This window comes from Urtica dioica, chromosome 6 (assembly GCF_054948205.1).
Source record: "Urtica dioica subsp. dioica isolate 48M chromosome 6, U.dioica_male_clone48M_v1_H2, whole genome shotgun sequence".
Classification (NCBI taxonomy): Eukaryota; Viridiplantae; Streptophyta; class Magnoliopsida; order Rosales; family Urticaceae; genus Urtica; species Urtica dioica.
Genome location: NC_142761.1, coordinates 40,183,012 through 40,196,260, shown reverse-complemented (window position 1 = coordinate 40,196,260; position 13,249 = coordinate 40,183,012).

Here is a 13,249-nt window from a genome sequence, read left to right as displayed (position 1 = left end):
ATGGTTTTGTTAGATTAGTGAATCTCTCTGATTGTGCCATAAAGACATTTACTTTAAGAACATCGTTGAGGAAGGCATTGTGAACGTTTATTTGATGAATACCATTTTTAGTCACTTCAAGTGTGAAGATAACTTTAAGAGTGATTGGCTTGGTGGCATGACCAAATGTCTCAAAAAAGTCAACATTGCCACTCTGTTGGAGTCAACACTGCCACTCTGTTGGAATCCTGTTGACACTAATTGTGCCTTGAAGCCATCTGCATTGTGTATTTCACTACATTTATTGAGGATTCATATGTCACTAAGCTCCAAAAGCCATTTTTCTGCAAAGTTGAAAGTTCAAAGTCCATGACTTTCTTCCAACCAGGTTTGGTTAGAGTAGTTATAACCAGGATGCTCAACAATATTACACCGGTGACAAAAGAGGAAAAGTTTTAGGTTTGGTGATTCCTAGTTTTGAGTGTGTGACCATTTGGTGTATGTTTTTAGGAGGAAATTTCATAGAGTATTCTTTTTTTCTATGTGTTTACACGGTATATATGACCGTTATCTGACTTTATAGAAAACCATGTAAATGGTCAAACGTATGGATTTAAAGAATAAATTATCTATTTGCCCCTGTACTTTGGCACATAATTAAATTCAGTCCCTGTACTTTTATTTCTGTAGATTTCCCCTCTTAACTCGGGCTTTGGTCCATTGATATCCTTCTGTCAAGTGATGGGTCAAAATTTATGTTAGTTGTTGCACATGTATTGCACATGACATGTGTAAAAAGGGCATTTATGTAATGTTGTATAAAAAAATAAAATGTAAATTAAATTCTGATGAACATGTAAATAATTAGAAATCGTAAAATTAAAACAAAACTTAAATCTACATTGCACAATATCAGATCGACATTGCACAATATCAGAAGTTGGAAAAAAAAAAACATCGATTTCAAAAACCCTAGAATGGTACTCGACTGAACTCCAAGCTTGGAAGAAAATGGTAAAGATGAAGGGCAAATCTCCGGTGAAGAAAACATCGCCGAGCTCTGGTCGCGGCAAGGAAAAAAAAACGCACTCCATCTCCGTCGACGTCTCGTCAAACCTCAAATCGTCGACGGAGAGATGAATCCACCTCATCACCAGGGTTGTGAAAACCTTATAGGAGTAGAAATAGAACCCCGATTCAGTGTGGAGCTTATGGTAAGTACAAAATCTATATTTTCTTGTATTTATATCTTCGCTTTTTTGGGACCACTTTCTGGTCGATTTATTTTGTCGAATAGAATGTGAAAACTCTTTTTGTCGATATATTGGTTGTGTATGGGGTCCATTTTTTGTGGGTTTGTCTCGTATATTGATAAAGTGTGGGATATGTGGTTAGAATAAACAATTTAAAGTACATTTGTGGTGTTGGTGGGTGTTATAACGATATGGACATGTTGTTGGTGTGTTATTTAATGATTTTTGTTTCTTTTGCTGTGTATCTGCTTCTCAGAGGAACTTCTAAACTGCTTCACTATAAATGTATACCATGGAGGTGTAATGTCATTGTCAGATACTGACGCCAAGTACGTAGGTGGTTCTGTTGCACACTATGACAACGCTGATTGGGATAGGATTTCTATTCTTGAATTGGATAAGATGATAAAAAGGGATTTAGGTTATGTTGATCGTTGTAGCTAGTACATGAGGTACCCGGGGTATAGGAAGATGGAGATTGTGTATGATGACGTTATTCTTCTTGAAAACTTATCGGACGCACTGAAAACTAGTTGGGAAGTTGACGTGTATTGTGATCACCCAGTTAATGTCCCCACTATCATTGACGAAGGTGAAGAGCAGATTCGTATGATCACATTTGGTAATGATGTTCAAGAAGAGATTGATGTTGACGATCACGGCGTGTTCTGTGACGATGAACTTGTACAGCAGGACCAAGATGAGGTAGTGCAACAAGAAGAAAATGAGGCTGTTGAGACTGAGCCACAGCCAGAAGCTGATGAGGCTGAGGCACCACAACCACAGTCACAAGCTGATGAGACTGAGACACCACAACCACAGCCACAAGCTGATGAGACTGAGGCACCACAACCACAGCCAGAAGTTGATGAGACTGAGGCACCACAACCACAACCAGAAGCTGATGAGGCACAGCCACAATACGATGTAGATGAGGATGACGACGACGATGAAGAAGCGCCAAGAGACACGGCGGTACCAATTCAACAGGAATTTGAGTTTGAGTTGAGTGAAGACGAAGTTTGGACAATGAAGCTGTTGACAAGGGTTAGGCAGGGTTAAAAGATAAAGGCAAAAGACCTATGCGTGAAATGAAGACTTTACTCACGAGGGCGGTGAAGACGACATTGATGCTGACTTGCCATTGAATGAGTCTTCATCAGAAGAAGAAGCAGCTGATAACGTCAAGAATAGAAGTGTAAAGAAGAAATTGCCTAAGTTCCAAGAGTTCAGGAATGGAACAGATTTCATGAATGTAACACTGAAGTTGGGGTTAACTTTCCCAAGTGCAAGTATTTTCAAGAATGTGATAAGAGAGTACTCAATTCGAGTTGGGAAGAATATATGGTTCAAAAAAAATGATCGCGAACGTGTTAGAGCAACGTGCAAGGATCCGGAATGCAAATGGGTTTGCTATGCATCACTGCTTAGAGATACTGGTATGTTCATTATCAAGACATATAACTCTCGCCATACTTGTCCTAGAGTCCCTCGGAACAGGTTTGCAACGCCATTGTGGTTAGCTAAAAAATATCTCCAGGATTTCAAAGACTGTGAGTCATTGACAGCTGCAGACTTCATGAACCGTGTGCAAAGGGATCAAATTATCGAAGTGAACAGACAGAAGGCGTATCGAGCCAAAAAGTATGCAACCAAAATCATTGATGGCTCTTACAAAGAGCAGTATGCTGCATTATGGGACTACGCTGCAAAACTACGACATTCTAATCCAGGGTCTATAGTTGAGATCCAAACCGAGTTTGGGAGTGATGGCAAACCTGTATTTAAACGGATATATATATATATATATATATATATATATATATATATATATATGTTTTCAAGGTTGCAAGGCGGGTTTCGCTCATTGTCGTCCTGTTATTGGTCTTGATGGTTGCCACATAAAAGGGCACCGCACTGGTCAACTTTTAGCAGCAATTGGAATTGATGCCAACAATGGGATTTTCCCTATTGCGTATGCTGTAGTTGAATCAGAATGTAAAGACTCTCGGACATGGTTCTTAGAGTTGTTGAAAGAAGATTTTAGCATAAAAAATGGCCACCATTGGACTTTTATTACAGACAAACAAAATGGCCTAAAAGAAGCATTAAGTGGATTGTGGGATGAATGTTCTGTTGAAGCTGAACACATGAATTGCGCGAGACATCTACAGGGTAACTTTACAAAGGTAACTTAAATCTCATTTACGTATTTATTTATTCAGCCCTATTAATTCAGATGATTTAAAGGCTCATGCATGTATGCTTATATGTACAGGTTTTCAAGGGTCAATTTCTGAAGGACATGATGATGTCTGCAGCTATGGCTTACTCAATTCCAAAATATGAATCAGAAATGAATATCATTAAGAATAAAATGCCAAAAGCATATGAGTAGTTAATAGAGAAGCATCCTCAACATTGGGCTAGAGCCACCATATTTCAACATTGGGTATAAGCATCCTCAATAATGGAAAAAGTGTACCCAATCATACCCATAGCGGTTATCATTCCTAGCAAAGACTAAATAGGTTGAAATATGGTGGCTTAATCACCATTCAGACTCATTAAATAGACGGTGGCCATGGCATGAATTTTATTAAAGAGAGGCATAATCAAAACAAAAAGTATACGAGTTGTTTACATGATTAAAAACTATAAATGCTAGTTTTAAATTACTATAGTATTATGACTTAAAAATAACTTATCGCCTTTATTTTGTACTTTTGGATTCATCATAAACATTGTTGGGTGCATGTAAGTTAATTTTTATTAGCTAATGGGTAAACAAAAAATAAACGAGTAGTTTACATACTTAAAAACTTTGAATTTTAGTTCTAAATTACTATAATATTATGTATTTAAACTAACTTATCATCTTTTTTTTGTACTTCTTAATTCATCATAAAACATCGTTGGGTGCAAAGTATTTTTTTGAATTATTGGCTCAGATAGTCCTCAACCTCTTGCATCTGAGACGTTTTAGTCCCTAAACTATTTTTAGAAGTATAACCATTTTTAATCTTTTTGTTGGAATGAAGAGGTCCAACAACTTCTCTTGGGCCAAGCCCATACGGCAAGCAAGAGTTGAAGAGCTGGAGAAGAGGAAAAACGACATCAAATGCTGATAAGTGAAGCTATGAGTTTTGGGATGACTTGGCAGCGAATCTGGGCCGTCTGAGTGAAGCTGATCGTATGGCTGAGAAGGGATCCGAGTTTGGGCTTTGTCTTGGCTCAGCCGAAGCAATATATAAGCCTCCAAACCCTAGTTTTAGGGGATAACACTTATACACTTTCTCTCACTACCTCACAGCCTCTCTCTCTACAATATTCATCCAAGAAATTAGAAATCCTCTCTGCTTCTTCTCTTTTCTTTAGGGTTGTCCGAATTCCTTGCCCAAGGAGTAAAACCTGACTGTGTTCTTCGTGATTGTGGTGATTGTGACCAAGTGGACGGCGTTTCCAGTTTTGTGGCTCTCGGATTGAGTCACGGCGAGAACTAGAGTTTGATTTTGGGGGTTTTCGTTCTTGTATCGTTATTGATCTGTGTCTTTGGATTTCTGGTGAATATTGTGTATCTTGTATTGTAACCGAGACTGATTATAGTGCACGAGCTTATCTGTCGAGCTCAACGTGGAGTAGGCAATTTGGACGCCGAACCACGATAAATCCTCTGTGTTGATTTACTTTTATGCACTTTTATTTCTCTGTTCAATCATCTGCATTGTTTGGCTTGTTTCTAATTGCTTTAATTCGGTGTTTTTGGTTCTCTGATAAAATATTGAATCGTAGAGTAATTAGGGCTGTTTGTTTATGTTTATGTGAGAAAGGCCTTTGCCGATTCAAAACTGGGTGAAAACGGGCATTAAATCCCTACATTTTTACTTTTTTGACAAAATTAAGAAGAATTTGTTGCAACTAGTCAATCATCTAACGTCTTTTAATATTCTAGTCCAAGTTTTATTTTATTAAGAAAATAGTCAATCAGGTCGAAGTAAATTAAATTAACAATTAATTAAATGATTAATTACAAGAAATCTCCCTCAACTCTGGGTTCGATAACAATATGCCCCCTCAACTCGAAAAAACCACAAAAATTCATTTGAACTTTGATTTTTCTTGACTTTTACCCTTTCCGTCAACTTGTCTCAGTTAACATCCTTCTCTGAGGCACGTTTTGGTCACGTGAGGATGCGAATGAGGTTATAATCGTATTTGTAGTCCAATAAAACATTATATAATCTCTTGTTTGCTTGTGTATTAACATCCATCAGCCTTCGCCTCAGTCATATGTCGGGAAGACCGCAACTGACCTTGTCGGATCTTGCAGTCCTCGCCGTCGTCGACTAGTAGTACATCATTAACACAAACATATTTCACATGCATTCAATTTTTTTACAAGTTTTGACTAATTTTTTGATTACCTATGCTTTTTTTCTCGGCGACTGTAGAACTTCATCGTTTCTAAGATTCTAGTCGGCGGTGAGTAATTTTTGTCTTCTAGTCCTTTTTTTTATATGTAATGAAGTCGAGTGAGGTAATTGATTTAGTCAGTTTTATTTCCTCAATTTGCACAATATTTACTGATCGATTTGGTAGTTTTTTTAATATAAAATTAAAATAATGCATATATCCGGGTATTTTTGTCAATTTACACCTGTAAATAAAATGAAATGGTTATTTACCTAAGATTTACGAAACGTTGACTATTTAACAATATCAAATGTTTAAGTTGACTATATACCTAATAGACCTTTCCTATAATGCATCTCGTAGAATAAAATTTATTGAGGACGATTGCGGGATCCGCGAGGCCGAGATAGAGGGCGAGGATTGCGGGATCCGATGAGGTCGAGGCTAGTTACGGTATTCTCGGCAAAGGCTCATTGAGGAGAGGCACACCTCCATCGAGTAAACATCGGAGATTGGTTACGGTCTTCCCGGAATAGGTCCATAGAGTCTCTCTAAAGAGTTTTGCGTTGTTTGTAAATAGTTGTAATCAATTTTATATAATAGCGTAAATATTTGTTTATTTTCCAATGAAAAAATCAATATATCGTAAATACTTAAAAGATTCAAATAATTAACACTCATTTACAATTATTTACTTTAAAATCTACAACTTTTGAAAAAAAACGTTATCTCAACTTTTGGAAAGTTGCGTCAATCTATAACATTTAGTACTCTAAATCCACATAATTTAATGCTAATCAATAGGAATTTATACTTAAAATTGATCGAATTATTCAATTTTGAAATTAAACGGCCTAAAATAAAAAGATTTGAATGGCTTAACTGTCTATACGTATACCAATATTCAATCAAATATCATATATCATCAAAGGCTAAATCCACGTAATCCCATAACTAAATGCCAATCAAAAGAGATTTATTCTTTAGATTAACATATAATTCAAATTTAAAACTGAACTGCCTAAAATATTATTCTCATTTACTACCGAAAAAAATAAATTGATAATAAATAAAAATTGCCGAAATTAAGTCAATTTAAAAGAAAAAACTGCGGATTATAATCTTTATTACGGTTACTCTATTTTACAACTGATTACACTTTTATTTACAATTATTTATAGCTGACTACACTACTATTTACAAATATTCACAATTGATTACACAATAAAAATTATGTGAAGACATAAACTTAGACTTATTTACATCGGATGACGATGAATTATGATTTTTCAGCTATTGACGGTCAAATAGCTTAACTGCAACATAACAATGAATACAGCGACAGTAAATATATCTAAATACCACAAACAAACTAAAAAGGTAAAATTATTTTTGTGTATTGCGAAACGGAAAATAAATAAACCAAGTGAAAAAAAAAATAACTAAAGGAACACACTTGATTTCATCAAAGAAAACCCAACCATCGTGTAACCTGCTACCATTTCCAAATGTTAGATCTATCCAATAATGGTGATTGAAAAAGAAAAAAAAAACAACGTACCTCAACCTTGCGCAAAATATTTGAAATGGATACAGAAAATCCGACGATAGTAACGATTAAAATGGATACTTACAAAATTTGAAAATCGTAATTAAGCGTAATTTCAAATTCAGTTGCAAAAAAATTGGGATTTAATTGATAAATTAAATAACCAAAATCTTGTTTAGATTTTGAAAGTAAACGAATTTTTTTTCAAATTTTAAACGAAAATTGAAAATAAAAGGGAGTGACAAACTTGGATAGCATTAAATTTTCTGATAGGGCCACATCATATTTGGGATTATTTACCTAAGATTTACGAAACATTAGCTATTTAGCAACATCAAACATTGAAGTTGGCTATTTTACTAATTATGAATAGTCATGCTTAAAAATATAGGCGGGCTAAGTCTATAGCTCACCTTGTTTATAATTTTATCCCAATTATTATTTCATTCAAGAATGGCAACGTGTTACAACACTTACAAATCTCTAAATTTTTGTGGGGACATATAAGTTGCAAAAACATATAAACTATCAAGAGATTAAAGTTCTATCTAAATTAAACAAATTAGCCTAGAGGAGCATATGCATATAATCACTCTTATAAATAATTATTTTTTAATTTTAATATTTTAAAAAAATACCATATGAAAAAAAAAAAAATCTTATGTACGTGAAGATTAGTAATTACAATTACCAAATTTACAAGAAACTTGTAATCGTGATAGACTTATATTCAATCTCCATTTTGATGAATGATAAAATAACAAAAATTGCCCAATTTGCCACTAATTTCATAACATTTTCTCACTTTCCACCAAAAAACTAATTTGGCCCAAAATGCCACCATCTATGTCAACAATGTTGACATCTATTTTTGCCCTTCACTATTAGATGTCAACATTGTTGACATATCGGTGGTATTTTAGGACAAATTAGTCTTTTGGTGGAAAGTAGTAAAATGTTATGAAATTTGTGACAAATGGGGCAATTTCTCTCAAATAAAAGTAGGCATTGTAGCTTTTTAGCCATTACAAAACTAAAAATCTGCTAAATAACCAAGTTTAGTTTATATTGCATAATAGTCATTAACCAAATATAAACGAACATTAAAAGAAAGAAAAAATACCCTTCATTAAGTATACAGTTACCAAATATAAATTAATTAGCAAAAAATAACTCTTCCTGTTATAAATTACAAATATCTCTAAAATTTGAAAGAAAAAAAAAAGTATATTGAGATCATTAAGTATATTGGCAATAACACAAATTACATAAATATTAACACAAATATATACGAATATACCAATTACCAATCAGATTGCATAAACACAAATACATGTAATGAAGAGGGAGGATGAAAATTGGCCTACATAAAGAGATGGCTCGACAAAGTATGACAAAAAAACCATATGATGTAAATTTAAGAACACTAAAAAGATTTAAAATGTTCTAAATCTCGTATAGCAGTATACTATCTAAAACCTTAAATTCAAAAACTTTAATGTAATCAGGAGTTTTAATCCAAGCATATATGCAATACCTACTTGCTACCATTACAGATGGCCGAGCTGAGGCGGTTCCGCTCTTTGGCCCATGGCTCCGCTCCTGTCCCACTCCTCTAAACTGCTTCGAAGTCGCCAAAAAAGTTGCAAGTCCAAACGTAACCTCGAAACAAAACCCACATAGTAAAATCCATCAACCACAAACACATATGAAACCCAACCCCAAAATTTGTCTCCAGTGCACTCCAACCCAAACCCAGAACCCAACCACAACCGGAATCTCTCCTCCAAGCCCAAACACAAATAGACCCAACATACATTGTCACCTCCATTGATGGTCGAAACACCCGACCACCATACTTTGCGAACCGGACCACCGTCTCCGACCAGCACGGCCACTGCGATCGACTCTCCAAAGACCAAATCGGATATCACTACCCTTCTCGCCAACAAATCCCAACTCCCGCCGTCCTCAGCCAATGATGTGAAAGCCCCAAGCATCGAAAACCCCAAATCCAATGAACCAAATCTTGGTTCTCCAACTGTTCCATAATTATTCCCCTCATTACTACCAATCCCAAATTCCAAAACCCACCTTAAACCACACTCTTTAATGTACCCATGAAGGACCCATCTTCCCTCATTACCCACAAAACCCAAGCCCGATACCCCTCTCCAGCCCACTCATTCACCCAACACATTAAATTCTCAAATCACATCACCCATACCATTGCTAAACACTTGACATCAATCAACACCACTCTTTCCTTCTCTTTTGGCCTTGAACCAAATATCCCAAAAAGGAAAAAAGCAAACTTTCCCACTCACATGACCAAACCACCAAAATTGCAAAGAAAGAACTACAACAAACTCCCCGGAAAAATATCTCTCTCAAACATCAAGCACGAAACCCCGCTCTCCTCACTCCCGAACCTTGCACAACAACACCCCAAGCTCTTGAAGTTTCTGCATTCGCTGATTCCTCATCAGCACAAACAAACGATCTATCGGCGAACCTTAGTGAAGAAGGTCGCTGGTCACAATGTTATAGTCCTCTGCTTGAATGTCCAAGGAATTGGGAATCCTTGGACTATCCATACCCTCCAATCCCACACATCCTCTCTTTCTCACAGATTATATTCCAAGCGCAATGTACTTATATCGGCCAAATAGAAATCTCAAACTACCATGGAATAAAGCAAGCATTTAGGATATCTGTAATAAATTAGAAAAATACACACATGGAATGCCAAACAAAATTTCTCAAACAGACTGATAAAATGCAATCTTTGGGTCAAAATTAAATCAAGGAGAATCAAAGCAAACTAACCTTGCATAAATATCTCTCAAGACAGCCAAGAGCAAGCACGGACATTTTGAAGGACGGCCTAGATAGAGGAAGAGAATAGAGAGAAACGGAAGGGTGATTTTGGTTTTTGCCCTTAAAAGTTGCAACATTTTGTTTCATGCACTTAAAAGTTTCAACTTTAGGTGAGTACCTCTCTTAAACAAATAATACCTCAATACCCTTCTCTTTTTTTATTTTTTTATTATTTTTTTAAAAACAAAACAGCTGCATATTGAAAAAAAAAACGAGACAGCGTACGCGGGGTACTTGGCACAGGGTTCTCGCTTGCACACCACACCAATCATCGAGTGAAGCTTCATTCGGGCGGACCCAAGACATTCCGGTGGCGAAGTCGAGTTCCGACGACGGCGACGATATTGACGGTGCAAAAAATCAACCCCTAAACAAATTAGGGCTTTGTGTTTAAGGTAGTTTCATCAATGAAATTTTTATATTTCGAGTTTGATACTTATTTTGTTGTGTTAGATTGAAAACTTTGTTAGTTTTGAACCAGAAAAATATGTATCCAACTCAATGAAACTTTGATTGGAAAATATTTTCGAATGTTGAAGATGATCGTCGAACTCTACTGATACTGGTAATTTCCAGTAGAGCAGTAGAGTTCCAGAGGTAGAGCAGTAGAGCAGTATATCTGTAGAGCAGTAGATCAGTAGAGCAGTAGAGTTTGATTTAAGCAGTAGAGTTCCAGAGGTAGATCAGTAGAGCAGTAGAGTTTGATTTAAGCATTAGAGTTCGAGAGTAAGATCAGTAGAGCAGTAGAGTGACATAGTTATATCAGTAGAACAGAGTAGATTTATATAGTAAATTTATTATTAGCGTTCTAATTTTTAATTTTCATATTGTATATTAAATTTATCATTAGTATTCTAATTTTTAATTATTATTTTGTAGATAATGACGGAGACTACGATAACGGTTTATTACAATGGAAAGTGGAAAAAAGAAGATGGCTCGCATCATTGGGTTAGTGAAAAGAATGATAAGCCTGTTATCATCGTCATAAATATCGAGATCAAGTTAGCTGACTTAATTGAAAAATTGTGTGTGAAACTCAAAGTGGATAAAAGTAAGCTAGACTTGAAGCTAAGCATGTCAACTTCATGGGATGCATACGATCGTATCTACATAGAAGATGACGATGATGTATACGATTTCTTGATGGATCGTGATGACCTCGTGTATTCGATCTCGATAGACTTCCATGTGCACATGATTTAGCAGCTTTGAAGACCTTAGAGAATGTGCGTGATTACAGCTCAGAGTATTACACAGTGGATTTATGGTCGCTTGCATATTCATAAAAAATATACCCGGTTCCATCACAATGCGAGTGGGATATCCCTAAAGAAGCAGAGTTGGTTGATGTTATACCTCCAATAGTTCATAAGAGAAAAGGCAAGAATAAGACAAAGAGAATTCCTTCAGTGGGAGAGAAGATGCGGAAGAATAGATGCTCAAAATGCAATCAATTTGGACATAACATATCAAGATGTCCTTTGAATGGAGGAGAAACTAGGTCACACCAACAAAAAAACGCAAGAATTGATAAAAAAAAGGAAAAAGATGCTTATATGTATTTTTTGAATTGACTTATTTATTGTATGTCCATGGATATTTGTTACCATGCATTATTGCTTTCATTTTCTTAAATTGTAGTGATATTAATATTGATCTACTAATCACTAGAACAGCTCTAATGCTCAGTAGAACCACTAGTAATATTGCTCTACTGACCAGTAGAGTAGCTCTAATGCTCGGTAGAACTACTAGTAATATTGATTTACTGATCAGTAGAGTAGCTCTAATGCTCGGTAGAACCACTAGTAATATTGATTTACTGATCAGTAGAGTAGCTCTAATGCTCGGTAGAACCACTAGTAATATTGATCTACTGATCAATAGAGTAGCTCTAATGCTCAGTAGAACCACTAGTAATATTGATCTACTGATCAGTAGAGTAGCTCTAATGCTCGGTAGAACCACTAGTTATATTGATCTATTGATCAATAGAGTAGCTCTAATGCTCGGTAGAACCATTAGTAAAATTGATCTACTGACCACTAGAGTAGCTCTAATGCTCAGTAGAGTCACTAGTAATTGTGATCTACTGACCAGTAGAGTATCTCTACTGCTCAGTAGAGTCATATAAAACTTAAAAAATATTATACATGAAACTAACTAATATTAAAAAAATATATCACTAATGTTATAGATGAATCTAATTCTAATTAGTTGTTCACTAATTTTAATCAAATATATCATAGGACACATATAATAGATGAAGCTCATTAATTTTAAATTATTCATATGACTTTGTTATTATAAATGAAACTATCTAATATTAATAAATTTGTCACTAATATTATAGATGAATCTAATTCTAATTAATTGTTCACTAATTTTAATCAAATATATCATATGACACATATTATAGATGAAGCTCATTAATTTTAAATTATTCATATGACTTTGTTATTATACATGAAACTATCTAATATTAATAAATTTGTCACTAATATTATAGATGAATCTAATTCTAATTAATTGTTCACTAATTTTAATCAAATATATCATAGGACACATATTATAGATGAAGCTCATTAATTTTAAATTATTCATATGACTTTGTTATTGTACATGAAACTAACTAATATTAATAAATTTGTCACTAATGTTATAGATGAATCTAATTATAATTAATTGTTCACTAATTTTAATCAAATATATCATATGACACATATTATAGATGAAGCTCATTAATTTTAAAAATATTCATATGACTTTGTTATTATACATGAAACTATCTAATATTAATAAATTTGTCACTAATGTTATAGATGAATCTAATTATAATTAATTATTCACTAATTTTAATCAAATATATCATAGGACACATATTATAGATGAAGCTCATTAATTTTAAATTATTCATATGACTTTGTTATTATACATGAAACTTTCTAATATTAATAAATTTGTCACTAATGTTATAGATGAATCTAATTCTAATTAATTGTTCACTAATTTTAATCAAATATATCATAGGACACATATTATAGATGAAGCTCATTAATTTTAAATTATTCATGTGACTTTGGTATTATACATGAAACTAACTAATATTAATAAATTTGTCACTAATGGTATAGATGAATATAATTATAATTAATTGTTCACTAATTTTAAT